This window comes from Halichoerus grypus, chromosome 7 (genome assembly GCF_964656455.1).
Source record: "Halichoerus grypus chromosome 7, mHalGry1.hap1.1, whole genome shotgun sequence".
In the NCBI taxonomy this organism is placed as follows: domain Eukaryota; kingdom Metazoa; phylum Chordata; class Mammalia; order Carnivora; family Phocidae; genus Halichoerus; species Halichoerus grypus.
Genome location: NC_135718.1, coordinates 70,188,273 through 70,209,868, shown reverse-complemented (window position 1 = coordinate 70,209,868; position 21,596 = coordinate 70,188,273). Strand labels below are relative to the sequence as shown.

Genomic DNA, 21,596 nt, shown 5'->3' with positions numbered 1-21,596 from the left:
ACCATTAATGGAGGAGGGCTGTGGTTTCTGTTTCTCCCCTTTGACGTAAAATGCACACCCTTGTGGGACAGGCAGAAGGAGGTGGTGATTAAAACTCAGCCTGGGGTGCCCGCCTGCCTGGGCTCACATCTCACCTCTACCACTTAACGCTGGTGACCTCAGGCCTCTCTCTCCTCTTCTGTAAAATGGGGGCAAAATGAAGGGACCTACTTCACAGACTTGCTGTGAGGAGAAAATGGGTTAATATACATAGAGCCCCATGGGAGCCTGCGCCCCTGTGATTCTTCTCTGACTGCTCTGCATATAAGTCCCCGTTCCCCCTCGACCCACGCTGACAGGTGTTTACCATGACTACGTCCAGCGCATCCGGCAAGCTCACATTTAGGGGTGCCCTGGGGGAGAACTAATCGAACCTGAGCACTCCCTGGGGGGCCAGTGCTGGGAGGCCGGGAAGCGGTGGGGAGACCATTTGGATTCCTGGCAGGTTCCTCATATTCACGAGAGGTGGGATTTGAGCAGTACAACAAATACCTGTGTGAAATTTTGCACAGAGGCGCGAGTCCTGTTCTGTGTTTGTTTAAAGAGATGCCGTGCATATTTACAGAGCCAGAGAGTAAAAGAAAATGACAGGCACTGACTTGGTACTTTAAGTTTCTTTAGGGGAAGACAATTTTGGGTATCTTTTTGGAGCTCTGAAAACCACATTTACACTTGTAAATAAGAGGACTGGCAATGCCATTGCTCTTAACGATGCAGGAAAGTACAAGATTGTTTCAGCTGGATCCTTAGTATAAAAGATTCTTTGTGTCTCCTAGTCTCAGTTAAGTTAGGAGCCAGTCTTTCTGGCCTGGAATCTGACATAAGCAAGATGCATCCCCATTGAGCTGGAAAGGGTTTTAAGTGTCCCCGGCAGGAAGGGGGAATGGACGAGCTCTGTGGGGAGGTTTAAGTGCAGGGCGGCGTCCTAACACCCGTGCGGAGCAAGATGCTTCTGGTGTTCTGTGTTTGCTTACTTAGTTTCCTCACTTGCAGGATTCAGTATGGTACTTGAACTGTCAGCTTCTGTGGGTTACTTACGTGTATGGGCCTCTAGAGCAGGCTTCCCATTTCCTTACTCAGTGTCACAAATAATTGATTCTGTTGTGAGCCATTATGTCCCCAGTTCAGTGCTGTTACTTGTGGGAGGGGTCTGCCTTCGCTGTGCCTGGCTGCGGGTGGGGAGGGGCATCAGGCTCTTCGGGCATGGATGAGACTGTCCAGCCTCTACGAGGTCTCGCTGAAGGAGCCAAGTTGGAGAAAATGTTCAGTCCCGCTGGGGGAAAAAGTTCCTGATGCAAAACCCAGGCTGGTAACCTTGTGTTAAGCATCAGAATACAGGGCCTGGTGCCTGGCTGCTTAAAAGATCAGTGATGGGATTCAGGACAGTAAGAGGTGGGTAGCAGGAAAGGAAATGGCAGGAAATTTCATCTGGATCCCTGCAAATGCTCTGGAAAGCTCATTGTAACTATCTTAAACTGTTGGCTTTTATTTCAAATGCTAATGACTGCTCACTTTCTTGCCTGAGAGCATCTCTCCCTGCTCCATTGCCCACAAAGGAGCACTGGGTTACGGGGCCATTGATTCTGTGCGGTTGTTTACTAGTCGTCCCCTCACTTCCAAAGGCCGATCAAAGAAACTCTTCTTCTGGAGGTGCGGTGGGCACGTGCTGCCAGTGGGTACCCCGGCACGCCACCCCCAGCCTGGGCTGCGGCCAGTGCCCTCGGGGGCGGTCCCCTCTCCTGGGCCTCCTCTCCCTTGCCACCCCTCCTGCCTTGCTTGCCACCCCTCCCAGGCCTCCAGGTTTTCTGTCCGGCCTTCGAAAGCTGGCTTTGTTTCTGCAAGTCTCCAGTGAGCCCAGCACTGTAATGAAACCATTTTATATATTTTTTTAAAGTTTTTAAAGATTTTATTTATTTATTTGAGAGAAAGTGAGAGAGAGAGAGCACAAGCAGCGGGAGGGCAGAGGGAGAAGGAAAAGCAGACTCCCCACTGAGCAGGGAGCCCGATGCGGGACTTGATCCCAGGACCCTGAGATCCTGACCTGAGCTGAAGTCAGATGTTTCACCGACTGAGCCACCCAGGTGCCCCATGAAACCATTTTAAGACCCTAAGAAACTGATAAGTAAATCACCAGCCACCTGGTAAGTATGGCCGGTCTGTTTTCCCCCTCCTGGGCTGTCTTGAAATCCACAGGCTTCCTGTTCCCCAACACGTGTCCTCTGCCCTCCTGACTCCACCGCACTCTTGTCTGTTCTGCACATATAGCACCAGGTTCCATGCTGTCTCAAAGGCCTGTGGTGGCTCAAGCTGCCTGAGGAGAAGAAGAAATGCTACACGGACCAGCCCTGTCCAGTAAGGAGCTCTGCGTTGTTGGAGATGCTCTGCACCTGCGCCATCCCATATGGCAGCCCTAAGGCCATGCGTGGCTGATGACCATTTGAAATGGGGGACTGTGACTGAGGAACTGAGTTTTTACCTTTTTTTTTTTTTTTCCTTAGAGCAAGAGAACCAGGGAGGGGAGGAGCAGAGGGACAGGGAGAGACGGAATTTTAAGCAGGTTCCATGCCCCACCAGGCGCCCGTCGTGGGGCTCGATCTCACGAGATCGTGAGATCATGACCTGAACCAAAATCAAGAGTCAGACACATAATTGACTGAAGCACCCAGGCGCCCCCTGAATTTTTACTTCTTCTATTTAATTGTAATGAAATAAATTTCAATAGCCACATGTGTCTAGAGGCTACCACATTGGACAGCACAGATATAGACCCTCCTCAGTCTTAATCTCAATTTCCAGCTTATTTCCCAAAACGTTCTGTCATACCTCACATATTGTGGATTTTTCATCCCAAGCCTTGCCTTGGGCTGTGTCCTTCACAAAACCGTCCTCCCCTTCCCCAACCCCATTTCCCATCCATCCACACCCACCCAGATTCCACCTCTTGATGTAGGAGTGGTAAGGCTCAGGAAGGCCTTTGGGATGAGAGGTATTATAGCAGCTGTCTTTGGAAGATAAATTTGCCTTGTGGCCATCAGCAAATTCTACCCAGGGTTGGCATAGACTATACTTGTCTCCAAGTTTGGACTTGTTTCTTTTTCATCTTGTGTCCCTAAGGGGCCATGCACATAGTAGGTGTTCTCTATTTCTTAAATGGATTGAGTCCCACAATATTGTGTAAAAGGGAAAGGAAATCTAAGTTCACTGTTAAACTGATGTTCTCTTGATTAATAAGGGCTTTAAAATCTGTCTTAATGAGCTCTGCCTTGGGTCCCCACTTAAATTACAGGCAAGGACAAAAAATGCACTATAATAATAGTGCCTTGTGTGTGTAAATCCCCTTATGTCAGAGTATTTTAAAAGCTTTAGAAACAAATTCTGATATTATGATATATCACCCTTCTCCTTATATATAAACAATCACTAAATAACCAAACTTTGTCATTAACGTGAAACAAATGTTTAGGCTATAAAGTATTGATTCGTGTTTTTGGTTATCTCAGCAAATATCTTGGTCCTAAAGGAGTTGACTGTCTTCAGCCCTAATGAATGAAGGGTTCCATTAATAATGAGTTTGTTTGGATAGATCAGAAGTCTTGTATAAGATGTAAAATACCATCGCTATGAGGAGATGCATAGAACAGCTATCTGAAAGACAAGTATAGCTTTCATGGTGGTTACATTTCTATCAGATTCTCCAGATTGGTTTTAAAATGTTAAATCAGAGGCGCCTGGGTGGCTCAGGTCATGATCCTGGGGTCCTGGGATCGAGCCCCTCGACACGGGCTCCGCGCTCAGTAGGGAATCTGCTTGTCCCTCTCCTCCTCCAACCCCCCGCCCCCGCTAGTGCTGTCTCTGTCTCTCTCTCAAATAAATAAAATCTTTAAAAATAAAACAAAATGTTAAATCATTCTGGGCATTATCCTTCTCCACAAATGAGCATTAAGCATCTACACGAGGGCACTGTGCTAGGCTTTAACCAGTAAGAGTCACTTTATGTGATTGGTCTGCAAAAACATCCAACTCTGTATTCCGGTGTCCGTGGTCCCACCCTAGTTAGCAAGAAGATAATCAGCATTACTTAATCCTCAGCTCTCCCTGAGGCAGTGGTCGGACGTCAGAAAGTGTGAGATTTATAGTCTGTCAGATCTCGATTAAAGTCCCAGCCCATATGCTTGGTTAGGTGTTTGGGAAATTATTCAGTCTGTGAGCCTCAGTTAACTCCTCTGTAAAATGGGTTGACTGGCTCTCTGTGCCTCCTTAATCCTGTCCGCATTTTGTTCTCCTTACCTATATTTCTATCTTCTCTCATTTGACTTTTAATTCAGTTATGTCTAGACATATTTTATATGTCCTTACAACCTATCTGAAATCCTTTCTGAAATGGCAGAGCACAGTCATACCAACCGGTGAAAGGACACAAGTATAGACCATGTAACATCAAATCCACAGACAGCGCGCTGTCACACACCCCTTAAATATCAGTCTTCACCTTTAAGCGCTGTGTTTATTTTGATGCCTTACCCCGTCACAGAGCCTGGTCCTGTTCTTTGAGCAACACAGCAGCCTGAGTTGAAAAACATCTCTAAAGCGTCACAATTTTGTGGTTTATCAAATGACAGACTATATGATCCAAATATTTCAACTAGTCTCTGTGGGCTCCCGTGAATCTTACTCTGTTATTTCCCAGTGCCTTCATGGGTTTGGAATACAGAAGCGGACCCTTGGAATTACAGACTCCCCCCCTGTGCTGCTCATGGAAGGGAGTTCTCCAGCCTCTTCGACTCTGGGTGGAGCAGCCCTGTGCCTTCTTAGGCAGCCCTGGGTGAACTTCGTCTGCCACGGCTGTGGGCTCTTCACTGTGCTGGATCTGTTCCTTGTGTTCTCACCTGGATGCCACAATTCCCTGGATATACCTGCTGCTGCCCGAGCAACCGGCATCCTCGTGCCTCCTATGTATCTCTCCCTTCACGGCCCTCTTTCAGGCTAAACAGCACTAACTATGTTTTGAAATGGTCCAGACATCAGGCATTACCCGCCGCCCTCATCCAGATGTTTACTGGGCTGTCTCTAACCCTCCCCTCTAGCCTGTTCCAGATGTCGTCTACTCAGCTCTCAGTAGATGTGACTTCCTGTGAGCCAGATGTTCTGCTCTCATTCATGCCTTCTAAAATCTAAAACCTCTCAATTATTTTACTAAAGTGTTGCCAAGCCAGGCCTTCATCATCCCAATCTTATGTGTGTGTGGTTAAATGAAAATCAGAAATTTACATTTCCGGGGCATCTGGGTGGCTCATTCGGTTAAGCGTCTGCCTTCGGCTTGGGTTATGATTCCGGGGTCCTTGGATCGAGCCCCTCATTGGGCTTCCTGCTCAGTGGTGAGTCTGTTTCTCCCTCTTCCTCTGCCCCTCTGCCTGCTTGTGCTTGCTCGCTCTCTTTCAAATAAATAAATGAAATCTTTAAAAAAAAAAAAAAAAGAAAAGAATTTACATTTCCTTTACCAACTCTTGACCCATCGGCTTTAATATTCCAGTCCATAGAGGTCCATTTCAATGATGCTGTTCATCATCTCTCCAGCCCCTCACTTTCACTCTCTGCAGACCCGCCACCATCTGTCTTCACTCATGGTTTGTTAATGAGGATGTACTAGGACAAGTCCATGGGTGCCTGACTTGGGCAAGGCCGTCAAAGAGAGAAGTTCTCAATGTCACATTTTATTTTTTACCTTTTCACAATGGGGAAGATTTTTCTGGATGTTCTCTACCCACTGAGCTATTTTAAGCATGGTTTATAAGATCTTTGTGCAAAGCATGGGGTTTCTCAAAAGGTATTTTTTTTTTCTCAAATGCAAAGCAGCAAGCTTATTTGGCTTACAGGTTGATAGTAAAATGGAGCACTATAATTAAAATTTGCAATTAGTAATAGTAGTACAATAGCACAGTACTGGTTCTCGTTTTTGTATTTACTGAACACCTGCTCACCTTCCCAAATATATTCATTCTCGCCTGTATAACTAGTCTGGAAGTAGAATTTCATTTTTCTCATTTCACAGATCAGAAAAGGGAAACTCGGGAAGTTAAATAACTTGCCCAAGGTCACAGAACAAGTCAGTGGCCAAGCCAAGACTTTAAACCAGGTTTGGTCTTATTCCAAGCCTTGAGCACTTTCTGTTATGTCCCGAGCCCTCTCAAATGCCTCCCACACTATAGACGGTTCAGTGAATGCCAGTTAAAGGGCTCGCTTGGGACAGGAAAGAGGCGCCCTCCCAAGAGCCCTGTTCAGAGGAGGAGCCGGGCTGGAAGGACAGGCAGGGCAGCCCAGGCCCCGAGGCCTCTTCCCTGAGTGTGCCTGACTCCAGAAGTGGCTTCTTTTAGTCCGGGGGCCACGGCGCAGCCATTCTCAGGAGGGCTGCCTCCTTCACGGGCCCTGGTCGTGTATGGTCGCCTGGCCGGCTCTCAGCAGCTCCAGAGCCTGAGACGGGAGGCGTGAGGGGTACCCCTCTGGTGTGGCCTGCCGCCTCCAGCCCTGCCAGAGCTGTGAGCATGGGACCTCTCATCCTGGGAAATCTGTGATCACCGACAATGTGAGCCTCCTTTCCAGGTCTGGAGCCATGAGATTAGAGCAGAAATGTGGCTTCATGGGCACTGAGGAACCACCTGCTGTCCTGAATAAAATCTCAGGCCCAGAAAGGTGGTCGAACTAATTCAAGATGCAATTTTCTTTTTAAATGGCTGATCCAAAAAATTCCTCTTGGAAGCCATCACTTGCCCTTAATTTTCCAGGGTGTTCAGTAACTCCAAACATCTGTGAAAGGAATGAAAAAAAGCCCCTCACTTTTCCTAGGAGCTAACGGTAGGTCTTTGGGAATCTCCCTCCACAGAAGGGACAATGCAGGGTTGTCTGGGGAGCACATATAAGTTCGAGAATTTTAAGTAATTTAAAAATGCTTAAGAATCACTGATAAAAGAGTTGTGTTTTGGGGTTAACATAGCTCAGCCACTGCAGGGCCATGTCTGGGAAAACAGTGGGTGCTGGGACTCATGGGTGCAGCCAGGGTAGGAATATGGACCAAGTCCCAAACTTTCCAAAAGGAACAGAAGTAAGGAGATACCAGCACGGAACACTCTTAGTCATCGATGATAAAAGGAAGGTGTCAAGGCAGACTGAGAAGCCAAAAGGAGCTCAAGAGTTCAGTGTCCGTGAAGCTCAGCCAAAGGGCTAGGACTTGGGGCTGACTGAGAACCTACAGCGGTGCAGGGCCTGCCTGGGATTTCACCTCCCTCTGCTGAAACTTAGCTCTGCGTACAATGTTTCTCTGGACTTTAGGCCCCAGGTAAGAAACAGACAAGCAAGTGACACTATGGCCAAAGGGCCAAGGCAATAGAAGACAGAATTCACACCAGAGTCCCAGAGATCTGTTGATTCTGCCTGGCCCAAGTGAGTTCTGGGGCCTCGGGGCAGGGAGTCGAGCAGGGAAGGCTGATCCTCTCTTTCCCCCTAGCCTCCGTGGTGGTGTGGGACGCAGGCCAAATGCTGCTTGCAGCCTTCTCATCCGCACAAAGCGAGACCAGTCTGAGGATTCAGCAAACACCGAGGAATGCAGGGCCACGGGACACGGAGAGTGATTCCTGATGACACACCCTCGCCCCTGGGTCCCGCTAGGCCTGATGGAGCTTCAGGCTGTGTGAGCCGGGGAGTTCCTTACTTTGCTTAAGTCATTTCCAGTTGGGTTTTCCATCACTTGAAATCCAAAGGTTCCTAATAAAAGCAAATGATGGCTTGCTCTTCCTCTCTACCTTTTATTTTGGGGGAGTGACAGCATGAAGGTCCGACCTTTATTCCCATAATGCTGTGGTCCTAACTAGGCCCGAAGCCAGAGGTGCCCTGCGTCCCCTGTGGTACCTCCAGGACAGAGTGGCAGATCGGGAGTTTGAGCCTTCTCTGGTTCCATGGCCGACATGCCCCGTGTCTGAGGCCAGTTCTTCCATGTACCTTCTCTGCCTCAGATTTTTCTCAACTGGAATCTCTGGTCTGTGTCTGAATGCTGTTATGTCTGAGAAACTTAATGATGAACTTGGCCCCATCCTGCTGCTTTGCTGACGGTTGAGAAAGCTCTCACACACATACCCAGGGGTAAGGTTTGACACTTCAGGTGTGGCGATGAGCTATTATGCAAATATATTCCAGAAGGATGATGCTTTTGAGGAACTCCAGTGCGGCGAATTTCTCAAATAGCACTGGTTTGAGCTTATTATTCATTATGCTGTGGTGCATAATTTTACTCAGGGTCCTGTTACATTTTGCTGAGCAGTTAAAGAATTTGAAAAGTGCAGAGTAGTGAAGTTGACCATGTGCCTGCCGGAAGGAGCCCAACATGCCCACCTGCTTCCCGGCTGTCTGGGGCTGCTGACTCTACACTTCAAGGTCACGCAAGAGCGAGGTTTTGTGACTGAGTCAGGTTGATGGACGGTTTCAGGGGGTGTAAGTCAATAACAGCAGGAGGGCAGAACCCTTTTCACTGCAGCAAGTGAGGGTGGGGGTGTGTGTGTCCTTCCCCAGCTTTTAGGGAAGTGTTGGAGATCAGGCTGATTTCTTCCAAACAAAGGAAGGCAGGAAATAGCTCTTAAATCCACATTAAATCTGCAAACTCTTTTATTGCATTGGATCACATATACAATAGTGCAGGAGATTTATTGTGTAGATCCAAGGCCTCTGTATAATGCAGGTTCACTCCCCAAGAACCCAAGAACCCTGAGCACTTTAGGTCTTTCCTGTGATCGGGCAATGCTCAGAATGGATATTGTTGGCGGTGGTCAGTGTGTTCTCATTCTCCCCGTGACTGATGGAGTCGGCTGTGGGCCTGCCACTTTGGGTCCTGGGGAATGTGTGCATTTGAGGCTCTAGGTGCAAACTCATTCCTTAGCATTCCAGTGATCAGGTGGGGCTCCTTTAATCTTGTTACCTGAGCATATTTCCATGACTGACTTTAATCCTACTTTACTGAGAGCCAAGAGACCTGGCCCAGGCTTCACATATGGTTGCTGCTTCTTGGTACACAGTGGTACCAACTGATTAATGAAATTAGTATAAATGTGAACATGGAAGCCATACTCTTTTTTTTCTTACCCTTTGGGAACAGGCTGCCATAATCACCACTCATACATAGGGTTTATAATACTTCTCGTGTCTGGATTGCTGTGTTTGCTTCTCTCCGTAAACAGTTAAGTAGATTGATTCTCCCCTTCAAGATATTTTAGATGAAAAATGACCAGTGATGGAAAAATAATTACATACATGAGAATTAGAAAAAAATCTATTATCTGATAAAAAGGGTAATTTAATGTATTATATTCCTTTTCCATTTGTGATGCCTTCCTATATTACATTAAAGAAAGGATTTGTTTTTGAGGTTATAGAGTTGGAGCTTATTTTCCTAGTGTCAGTGAAGGCTTTGGAGAGAGGTATACTTTGAAGTGTGGGGAAGAAGAAGGGGAAGTTTTTAGTCGGTTTTAAAGTAAATTGGGTAGGAAATGAAGTTTTTAAAAAGCAGTTTTTAAGAGCAGTCCAGAATGATAGAACACTAGCTTTCTATGTAAAGTTATCATGGATAAAGAACAGTCATCAGGGAGGAGGTTTTCTTAGCATTGTCAAAGAAGGTGTTTTTGGCACTATTTTGAAAAGATTTGTGCACCCTTATGTTTATGGTGTTATTTACAATAGCCAAGATACGGAAGCAACCCAAGTGTCCTTTGATAGATGAATGGATAAAGAAAATATATATAGATAGGTAGATAGATAGATAGATATAAATATAGGTATATATTTATATATTCTATTTATATATATTTAGATATATATAAATGGGATATTACTCGGCCATAAAAAAGGATGAGATCTTGCCACTTGCAACAACATGGATGGACCTTGAGGGTATTATGCTCAGGGAAATAAGTCAGACAGAAAAAGAGAAATATCATACGATTTCACTTATATGTGGACTCTAAACAACAAAACAAATGAGCAAATAAGAAAACAAATAGTCTCATAAATACAGAAAACAAACTGGTGGTTTCCAAGGAAGAGGTGGAGGAATGGGTGAAATAGGTGAAGGGGATTGAGAGGTATGAACTTTAAGTGATAAAATAAATAAGTTGCAGGGATGTAAAGTACAGCATAGGGAATATAGTCAATAAGTCAATAATATTGTAATAATGCTATATAGTGACTACACTTAATCATGGTGAGCATTATGTAATGTATAGCATTGTCGAATCACTGTGTCGTCCACCTGAAACCAATATAATATTGTATGTCAACTATACTTCAGTAATAAATTTAAAAAAATAATTTGTTTAGGGAAAGGCTGGGGCAAATGCAGGACAACAGGGAGCGATGAATGAACTGGTTATCTGTTGCTTATTGTCCTTGAGCTCCTGGAGCCAGGATTTGACACAAACTATTTTGGTATTTGAAAAATCAATTTGAAAAACATTTTCAGGATAAACTTTACTATTCTTTTTTCCCCATTACAGAAAAATCTATACCCAAATGTACTGATGCAGGGATATCAAAAGCATTTTCTATTTACTCATTGTCTCTCATTGGTCCCTGGGGTGACTGGCCCGTTACAAGGTTAAAGGGAGTCTTTGTTTAGTTTTGCGTAAGTTGGCAGTCATCAACGCAGCTCTGTATTTTAATTTCCTACCCAAAGTCCAGCGCGATGTTTAGTTGCCATCTTATGCACCGAGAAAACTGGGGATCAGAAGAATTAAGCTATTCTCTCCTTTACACCCCTCACACAGTTTAATAAGTCATTAACCAAGTTAGAAACAGAACTCAGGTTTTATTGACTTAAACTTGCAGTTTTAGTGGTGGGGTTTTAAGATGGAATGTGAGCAGACTACAGTGTCATGCTCTGGAAGCAAAGAAAACGGCAAAGGAAAAGCAAAGTCCATGACAGCAGGAAACGCGCTGGTGGCCTTTTATTAAGTGCCACATCCCTCGATGACAAAACAGCACCGTGTGTTAATGGCTTCATGTTCAGAGAGTGTGTCTTCTCAAGTTGCTACCTCTCCTGAGACAAGCAGCCATGCAAATGGGAGGACCTGAGTTAAATCACCAGGGCTGCGTGCACCAGTACACAAATGGGATTTGCTCGTTGCCAAGGATGACCGTGTCTTTTTTGCTGGGTTGGGGGCTCATCTTAATCCAAATTCTGTGCATTCCACTGGTCACTAATGAATAAAAAAACAAAACAAAACAAAACTACATGAGTCTTCATTCCCAGGAGAAATTTCACCCACAACTCTAACTGACGTTAGGCCTTTTGGAAGGATATAGCACCCGGAAGTCAAAACCTTAAATCAAGCATGTTAAACTTGGGGAAAAACTAACACCTTTTTGATAATTTAATCTTTATGAATCTGTTATAATCCTCTGCATCTCTATTTATTCAAGTCTCCCTTTGGCTGACTCTTTGCCCAACCACATGCAACGTGAATGTTTTTATTACTATTTTTATTAGTTGCATTTGCAGAAAGAGAAGAAACACTTTTCACCCCCTAAATATTTACAACCTTCCAGTCCAGTTGGACTTCATATCCTGTATTTGAAATGCTGGATAATCTTGGATTCTTCTGGCTGAAATGGGAGAAGCAATCTTAATTGGAAATGTAAGTGAGTTTGGATCAGAAATGAAAATTGCACATGAATGCATTATTATTATTGTAACTAAATTCAGGCCTGCTGTTAGCTATGGAGATTTTTTTATTTAAACTTTTTTTTAGCTCTTTATAGATTCATGTACAGTTGAGAGAAATAATACAGAGGGATCCCCCATATATCCTTTACCCAGTTTACAGATGCTAACAGCTTGCAAAACTATCACAATCAGGATATTGATGTCGATACAGTCAAGATACAGAGCTTTTCTACCGCCACAAAGATCTCTCCTGTTGTCCCTCCCATAAGCTCACACTTGTCCTTCTTGCTGCTACCCCCTTCTTAATTCCTGTCAACTACTAATCCATTCTCCAACTCTGTAATTTTGTTATTTCAAGAATGTTATATGACTGGAATCATACAGTATTTAACCTTGTGGGATTAGCTGTTTTCTTTTTTTTTTTTAATTAATTTATTTGAGAGAGAAGTATGAGAGAAAGAGAGGGAGAGATAGAAAGAGAGAGAGAGTGGGGAGGGGTAGAGGGAGAGAAAGAAAGAATCGCAAGCAGACTCCCCTCTGAGCTTGGAGCCTGACGTGGGGCTTGATCTCAAGACCCTGAGATCCTGACCTGAGCCTAAATCAAGAGCCAGCTGCTTAACTGACTGAGCCACCCAGGTGCCCCGGATTAGCTGTTTCACTCACCATAATTCAGTGGACATTCATTCAGTTCATTGTATGTGTCAATAGTTTGCCCCTTTCTAAAGCTGAGTGTATGGATATACCACAGTGTCTTTAACAACTCACCCATTGAAGGACATCTGTGGTGTTTTCAGTTTGGGGCTATTATGAATATAGCTTCTATGGACATTTCGAGTGAACATAAGTCTTCACTTCTCTGGGATAATGCCTAGGAATGCAATTGTCATATGGTAGTGTTTTAAGAAACTGCCAAATTTTTTTCAGAGGAGCTGTATACCATTTTACATTCCCCACCCCCGCCCCCAGCAATGTATGAGAGATCCAGTTTCTCCAGATCTTTGGCAGATGTTTACTATTGTTTCTTTTAGCCATTCTGATAGGTGTATAGTAATCTCTCATAGTGGTTTTAATGTACATTTCCTTAATGACTTATGGTGTTGAACATCTTCTACTGAGCTTATTTACCATTGGTATAATCTCTTCAAGGAACTGTTTGTTCAAGTCTTATGCTTGTTTTCTAATTGGATTTTTTTTTTTTTACTGTTGAGTTTTGAGAGTTTTTATGTATTCTAGATACTACTACTTTGTGGGATATGTGGCTTGAAAATATTTTCTCCCTGTACCATGGCTTTTTATCCTCTTAATAGAGTATTTTGCAGGGGAAAGTTTTTAAAAAGACGTTCTTGTCTAGTGCACATGGACCCTTCTCCAGGATAGACCATATGCTAGACCATAAAACAAACCTCAGTAAATGTAAAAGGATTGAAATTGTACAACGTATGTTCTCCAACCACAATGGAATGAAATTATAAATCAACAGCAGGAGGAAACCTGGAAAATCCCCAAATATGTGTCAAAGAAAAGTCTCAAACAACCAATGGGTCAAAGAGGAAGTGACAAGAGAAAATAAAATATTTTGTGATGGAGGAAAATGGAAACATAATATCAAAATTTATGGAATGTAGCAAAAGCAGAATTCAGAGGGAAATTCATACCTGTCAATACTTACATTAAAAAATAAGAAAAATCTCAAATCAATCACCGAATCTTCCACCTTAAGTGACTAGAAAAAGAAAAGCAAAGTAAATCCAAAGCAAGCAGACGGCAGGAAATGATAAAAATCAGAGTGGGAACAAATGAAATAGAGAATAGATAAACAATAGGGAGAATAGATGACATAAAAAGATGGTTCTTTGAAAATATCAACAAAATTGACAAATCTTTACCTAGAATGACCAAGAAAAAATGAGAGAAGACAAATTACTATAATCACAAATAAAAATGAGGACATTACTACCAATCTTACATAAATAAAAGGATTATAAGAGCATTCTATAAATTACTGTATACAAACAGATTAGCCTAGATGAGCTGGAAGTGGAAAACGTGAGCACCAAAAACTAGAAACATCGTTGAAAGAAATTAAAGAAGACAAATAAATTGAAAGACATCTCATGTTCATCAATTTAAAGACTTAAGAAGGTGGTATTCCTCAGATTGGTCTACAGATTCAATTAATTCCTGTCAAAATTACAACTGCCTTTTTTGTTTAAAAAGACAAGTGATCCTCAAATTCCTTTGAAATTTCAAGAGACCCTGAATAGCCAGAACAATTTTTAGAAACAAAAGTTGGAGGACTCACACTTCCCAATTTCAAAACTTACTGTAAATTTACAGTGTTACTACAAAACAATGTGTCACAGGTACAAGGGTGGACATATAGATTAATAGAGTAGAATCGAGAGTCCAGGAATAAATTTATACATCTGTGGTCAATTGACTTTCCACAAGAGTGCCAAGACCATTCAGTGGGGGAAAGGACAGTCTTTTCAACAAATGATGCTGGGACAACTGGATATCCACTTGCAAAAGAATGCAGTTGAACCCTTACATCACACCATATACAAAAATTAAATCAAAATGACTCAGACTTGAGTGTAAAAAGCTAAAACTGTAAAACTCTTGGATTTGCAATGAATTCTTAAACACCAAACTCACAAACAACGAAAGAAAAATTAGACCATTGAAATTAAAAGCTTTTTACGTTGAAGAACACTATCAAGCAAAGACAATTCCACTCTGAGGTATATGCCCAAGAAAATTTCAAAGAAGGTTTTCAAACAAAAACTTGTGCATGGAGTTCATGTTCCTAGAATCATTGTTCAAACTAGCCAAAAATTGAAAACAACCCGAATGTCATTATCTGATGAATTGACAAAATGTCATATGTCATACAGTGGAATATAATTTAGCCATAAAAAGAATGGAATACTGATATATGCTACAACATAGATGAATTTTGAAAACATTATATAAAACTAAAGAAACCAGACACAAAGTGTTGCATATATGAAATGTTTGGAATAGGCAAATCCATAGAAACAAAAAACAGATTGGTGGTTGTCAAGGGCTGGGGAAAGGGATGAACAGCGAGTGACTGCTTAATGGGTATAAGGTTTTTTGGGGGGTGATAAAAATATTCCAGAATTAGATAGTGGTGACAGTCACACAACTTCATGAATGTATTAAAAGCGAATACGTTGTTGCTTTGAAATGTCCAAGTATTTTATGTTAAGCAAATTTTACCTCAATATTTTTTTTAAAAATAAGTAGGGCATATTTGTGTGGGTCTCTTTCTGGGTTCTCTGTTCTGTTTCATTGATCTATGTGTAATTCCCTCCGCCAATCCTATACAGTCTTCATCACTGAAGTTACATGATAAGCCTTGAAATTGAGTAAACTCACACTTTCTTTTTTTTTTCAAAATTGTTTTAGCTTATATTTTTCTGCCCTTCCATATAAATTTTAGAATAATTTCTATTTATAAATGTATATCTTTGCATCTAAATTCTTGGAGAATTTTCTGTAGTTTTCCCCTCCCTGCCTCGCTTTTTTTCCTTCCTTCCTTCCTTCCTTCCTTCATCCCTCCCTTCCTCCCTCCCTACCTCCCTCTGTTTCTCCCTTCCTTCCTTCCTCCCTTCCTTTCTTCCTTCCTACCTTCCTTCCTTCTTTCCTTCTTTCCTTCCTTTCTTCCTTCCTTCCTTTTCTTTCTTTCTTGTACTGTCCTTACTTTGGTTACCCTCATAAAATGAATTGGGAAGTATCCTCTCCTTTTTTATTTTTGGAAAAGATTGTGTTTGATTGGTGTTCTTCCTTAAATATGTACCAAAAAATATTGTGGGAATTTTGACAGGAATCATGCTAAACCTTTATATCAGTTTGGAAAGCATTGGCATCTTTACTATATTGAGTCTTCCAATCCATGAATATGGTACATCTCTCCATTTGGTTAGAGCTCCTTTTATTACTTTCATCAGCATTTTTATATTCTTCAGCATACAAGCCCTGATATATGTTTTGTTAGATTTAATAAAACCTACGTATTTCCTCTTTTTTTTGAGTGATTTAAATGTATTTTTTAAAATTTTGGTATCCATTGTTAGTACATAGAAATACATTTCATTTTTGTACACTTATCTTGTACCCTGAAACCTAACTGAGCTCACTTACTAGGTCTATGTTTTTGTTTTGTTTTGTGTTGTTTTTGTGGATTCTTAGGAATTTCCATGTCAATAATCATGTCATCAGCAAATATGTAGTGTTTTGTTTTATTTCTTTCTTTCCAAACTGTGTGCCTTTTATTTGCTTTTCTTGTCTCAATGCACTGGCTAGGACTTCCAGCACTGTGTTGAATAAGCGTTATTAAAGTGGACATATTTGCATTGTTCCCAGTCATACGGGGAAAGCATTCAGTCTTTCACCATTAAGTATGATGTTAGCTGTAGCTCTTTAGTAGATGATCTTTATCAAGTGAAGAAGTTCCTTTCTATTCCTATTTTTCTGCAAGGTTTTTTTTTTTTAATCATGAATGGGTCAACTATTTTTTCTGCACCAATTGACATGATCATGTGATTTTTTTTCTTCTTTAGCCTGTGAGTATGATGGATTACATTGACTGATTTTCGTATACTAAACCAGACTTACATTCCTGGAATTGGTCTGTAGATTTATTGTTTTTTCATTCTGTCTTTGTCATGCTTTGGTATCAGAGTAATACTAGTTTCATAAAATAAATTGAGAATTGTCTCTTCCTCTTGCAGTTTCTGGAGGCGAATGTGTATAACAGGTGTTTGTTCTCTTTTAAACATGTGTTAGAGTTCTCCAGTAAAGCCATCAGTGCTTGAGTATTTGTTCTTGAGGAGTTTTTAGATTAACAATTAAATTTCCTTAATAGGTAGAGGGCTATTTAAATTTTCTATTTCCTAATGGGTGAGTTGCAGCAACTAAGGTTTTTTGAGGAATCGGTCCATTTCATCTACATTATAAAATTTACACATACAAAGTTGTTTGTAATGTTTCCCGTTATCCCTTTGATATCTACAGGGTTGGCAATATATCGTATTGGTAGCTTGTGTTCTCTCTCTCTCAATCTTTTTTGGGGGGGTGTGGTCAGGCTTGCTAGAGATTTGTCAACTTAATTGACATTTTCAAAGAACCATCTTTGTTCTTTGTTTTTCTCAATATTTTTTGTTTTCAATTTCACTGATTTTTGTTTCTTATTTTTTTCCTTATGGTTTCTTTGGGTCTATTTTGCTCTTCTTTATCTAGATTCTTGAGGTGGAAAATTAGATTATTAATTTGAGATTTTCCTTCTTCTGTTATGTGATGTACTTAGTGAATTTTCACTACTGTTTTGCTGTGTCCCACCAAGTTTGATATGTTCTGTTTTCATTTTCTTTCAGTTTAATTCATTTTCATTTCCATTGAAACTTTATCATTGACACATGGGTTATTTAGAATTGTGTTGTTTGGGGTGCCTGGATGACGCAGTCAGTTGGGCATCCGACTCTTGGTTTCAGCTCAGGTCATGATCTCAGGGTTGTGGGATTGAGCCTCACATCAGGCTCCATATTCAGCATGGAGTCTGCTTGGATTCTCCTTCCCTCTCCCTCTGCTCTTCCACCCCACAGTTGTGCGTGTCCTCTCTCTCTCTCTCTCAAATAAACAAATCAATCTTAAAAAAAAAAAGAATTGTGTTGTTTAGTTTGCAACTGTTTAAATATTTTCTTGTTATCTTTCAGTTATTTATGTCTAGTTTGAGTCCATTATGGTTGGAAAATACACTTGGTATTATTTCAGTTCTTAAAAATTTGCTGAGATAGTTTTATGTTCCAGGTTATGTTCTATCTTCATATATGCTTGACTGTGATGTGTCTTGGTGTGAACTTCCTTGAGTTTATCTCTAATTTCTCCTCTTCTCATGGGACTCTGATGACTATAATGTTAAATCTTTTGTCATAATCCCACAGGTCTCTGAGACTGTTCATGCTTTTTCAGTCTGTTTTCTCTCAGTTGTTCAGATTATATATCTATTGTTCTATCTTCCAGGTCACTGATTCTTTTCTCTGTCTGTCATTTTGCAACTGTCCTTCCATTGAGTTTTTTATTTTGCACATATATTTTGTATTATTTTGTATTTACTTCTATTGTATAGTTGTTTTTTTTTTTAAGATTTTATTTATTTATTTGAGAGAGAGAGCGAGAGGGAGAAACAGCATGAGAGAGGATAGGGTCAGAGGGAGAAGCAGGCTCCCCGCCGAGCCGGGAGCCCGATGTGGGACTCGATCCCAGGACTCCAGGATCATGACCTGAGCCGAAGGCAGTTGCTTAACCAACTGAGCCACCCAGGCGCCCCTCTATTGTATAGTTTTACTTAGAAAATTTCTATTTGGTTCTTCTTGTATCTTCTATTTCCTTGCTGACTTTCTATTTTTTTTTTTTTTTTGGTTGAGATTCTATTTTTTCTTTTGTTTCAAAAGTATTCTTAATTGCTCATTGAAGAATTTTATGAACACCAGTTCTAAATCTTTGTCAAATAATTCTCTCATTTCTCTTATCTCAGAATTGACATCTATTAATTGCCTTTTTTCACTCTGAGATCTTCCTGTTTCTCATTATAACAAGTAATTTTCTATTGAAATCTGGACATTCTGGGTATGATGTTATGAGACTCTGGATATTACTTAAACCTTTTGTCTCAACTGGCTTTCTCTGACACCACTCTGTCAGGAAAAAGGGAGAACTGCTTTGTTACTTCCAGATGGAGTTAGAAGTCAAAACCCAGGCCCATCAAAGGTGGCTGCATTGATAAAGACCCCCACTTTTTTTTAAAATATTTATTTATTTGAGAGAGAGAGAGAAAGGGAGAGCACATGCGTGCACGCGCACCAGTGGCAGGGGCAGGAGGAGAAAGAATCCCAAGCAGCCCCACAGGGCTCCATCTCACGACCCTGAGATCATGACCTGTGCCAAAACCAAGAGTTGGATGCTTAACTGACTGTGCCACCTAGGCACCCCAAAGACCCCCCACCTTTAGTTTGGGATCCCAAACAGCTACTCCCTAAGGTACTGGGAACCAGAACTAGACCAGTCCTCCCAGATGGTAACAAGGTTGGTGGTTACCTGAATGTCTGTCCTCAGGCAGAGCCCACTATGCCAGCTGTATAACCCTGTGTCCTCAGGAAATTTCTCTCCTGCCAAGTCATCTGAAGCACACGGTGACCCAGCAGCCAGAAGAGCAGCTCTGGCTTTGAGAGAACTAGTATAATTGTCAGTGGCAGCAAAAATTAAAGATGCGAAACGAGCCCGAAGGAACCTTGTGTATATATCCAATTTAAAAGGTGACAGTGTCCTTCTATTTCAGCTCTGGCTACCATCTTTTGTCTAGACTTTTCTAAGGCCATCCTATCCCATGAATAGAACTACAGTCCATCCATAACTCCATTCTGGGTTTGCTATATGAACAGACACTCCTCAAACTTCTCATTCCAGCCAGTCACACTTCCCCATCAAAGAAACAGGAATAATTCTCCCATAAATAGTCTGTGTGTGCTGACAAATGGGAATATGAAGCAGTATAATTAATTGCTGTATTTAAGTGCCTCCAGTGAAACCTTATAAGAGAGAAGGTGCTTGTGTTAGGGAGACACATCAGGAGGTGAGAAAGCAAAATTTGAAGGGAGGAAACGAGCTTGGTTATTTGCATTCCATATTAACATAAGGGAAGATGCTTTGGAGTAAGTCAACCTATCTGGAAAGGCCTATGACTAGGCTGTTGGCCTATGGCCCTCAGGACGATGTTGCCTAGCAATGAACAGGCACTTGCCAGGCAGGTGCTAGGAAGAGTATGTGCAGAGAGATACACACCTAACATGTACCAGCATTCTGTACCCCCCTTGAGACTGAGGCGTGAGATACAAGCCCCCGTTTTCTCTTTGAGCAGAATGGATGTTTATGCAATTGGACAGTTAAGGCAGAAATCCAATTACTGAGCTAATTAGCACCTTTGAATGGTAAGCACCAAATGTACAGGAGGAAAGCACTGGAGAAAAGCTCAAATTACCCAGTATGGCTGACAGTTCACCTTCTTAGAGAGTCTGGTGGAGAACCAGAGGCCCTGGGGTACACAGGCAGCTTAGCTTAGTTATTGCCGATCGAATTTAGCACTCTGCGTCCTATAGCCTTATGAAAAGATAGCTTTCCAGTTAACGTAGTTTTAGAAGGTGTTTTCAATCCCCAAGGAGTTTGGTAAATGACTTTCCTTTGGCTCAGCCCCACTTTAAAAATTGTTTATTCTGCTGCTGAAAATTCCATTTGTCCTAGGTCTTCAGGTTAAATTAAAATTCCATTTAGGGACTTATGCTGACATGGGATTTCGGCCTTCATTAGAAAGAATTTTGTTGTTTGCTGTATTTTTCGCCACCCTGGGCTCTTTTACTTTCAAAGCTGACCCAAGGTATTTGGAAGAAAAACTGAAGCAGTAATAGAACAGAGTGATGGGGTTAACAGCCTTTTTGAGATGCAACCGAATATTTCTTCTCTCCAACCCATCTGCAGAACCTGTCCCACAAAGCTCAAACAGGATCTCACCTAGATGGTTCTCAAATATCTGAGACAGATGAGAAAAAGAAAATACTTTTTTTCTTAGCTCCATCTAAGTATTTTTTTAACCTTTCTGATTCCCAAGAGACAAGTTCACAACAGAATTCTGCATTCTGAGGTTTCTTTTTAAGTACCATTACTACTAACAAGTGCTTGTCATTTATTAAATCACACTCAGGATGTCAACGATCATGTTTAACTCTAAGTTAGTGGTGGCTAGTCTCCTTTCTTCTTAGCAGGTGTCATGAGAGAAAAATTAATGTTAGAAACAGCATTATTTTGGACTCTTCATTTATTCATGCCAGTTGTGAGCAAAGGTGTGTCTTCAGGCAACTTAGGGTCTGGTGTAAGAGGGGGATATAATCAAATAATCACACAAAGAAATATATGACATGGTAGAGTCAGCCTACTGGGTTCAAATCCTGGCTCTACACTTATGTGTGGCCTTGGGCACTGCAGTTAATTTCACTGTGTCTCAAGTTCCTTCTTGGAGGGAATGGGTGTGATAATAATACCTATCTATGAATAATATCTATGTAATAATAATACCTACCTATGAAGTTGTAAGGATATAATGAGTTAACTCACGTGAAGTATTTATGAAGAGAAGTGTTATGGAAATATTAGCTGTCATCATTGTTAGTAATATTAACTATGACAGGTTCCCCACAGGAGAGGTATGACGTGTGAAGGAGCATATGACATGAGTCTCACCTAGAGCAGGTGTCAGGAAGTCTTCCCTGAGAGCGATACTGGTGCCAGACTTGAAGCACTAGAGGTGTCTGTCAGGAAGGCGGGGGGGTAGTAAGGACTCCAAGTAGAGGACGCAAGAGTTGCAGAGGATGGCAGGGAAGGCAGGGTGACAGGAATAGGAGGTCAGGGCACACTGAAGATGTGGAAAAAGGCTAGCATGGTTGGACCAGAGAAAGCAAAGTCAGGAACCAGGCATGCTAAAAATCAGTTTCTTCAAACTTATATGTAAGCCTGTATTCAATGATATATTTCTAGTGAAAGCCCTTTCTTAATGTCTTCGGTTTAACCATATGAAATTGCCATCTTTGTACATCATGAACAGTTAAATATCCAAGGTCATGTGGTTGAAGTCAATCTCATATTTCATCCTTCAAAGGATGATGAGACCACCGCTGAAGATCTGAAATAAAAAGACGAAGCAGGTCAGGCACAGTGTCTCTGAGCAGAGCTGACTGTTGCACTTATAAAGGCTTTCTGGGACATGTGAAGTTCAAGGACGGCTGAG

At 41.8% G+C, this 21,596-nt stretch overlaps 1 protein-coding gene across 1 annotated transcript in view; it reads left to right on the top strand.

Moving 5' to 3' along the window:
• Positions 1-21,596, top strand: part of PCNX2 (pecanex 2) — a 304,655-nt gene that overhangs the window by 224,163 nt on the left and 58,896 nt on the right. The gene's annotated exons all lie outside the window — the stretch shown is intronic.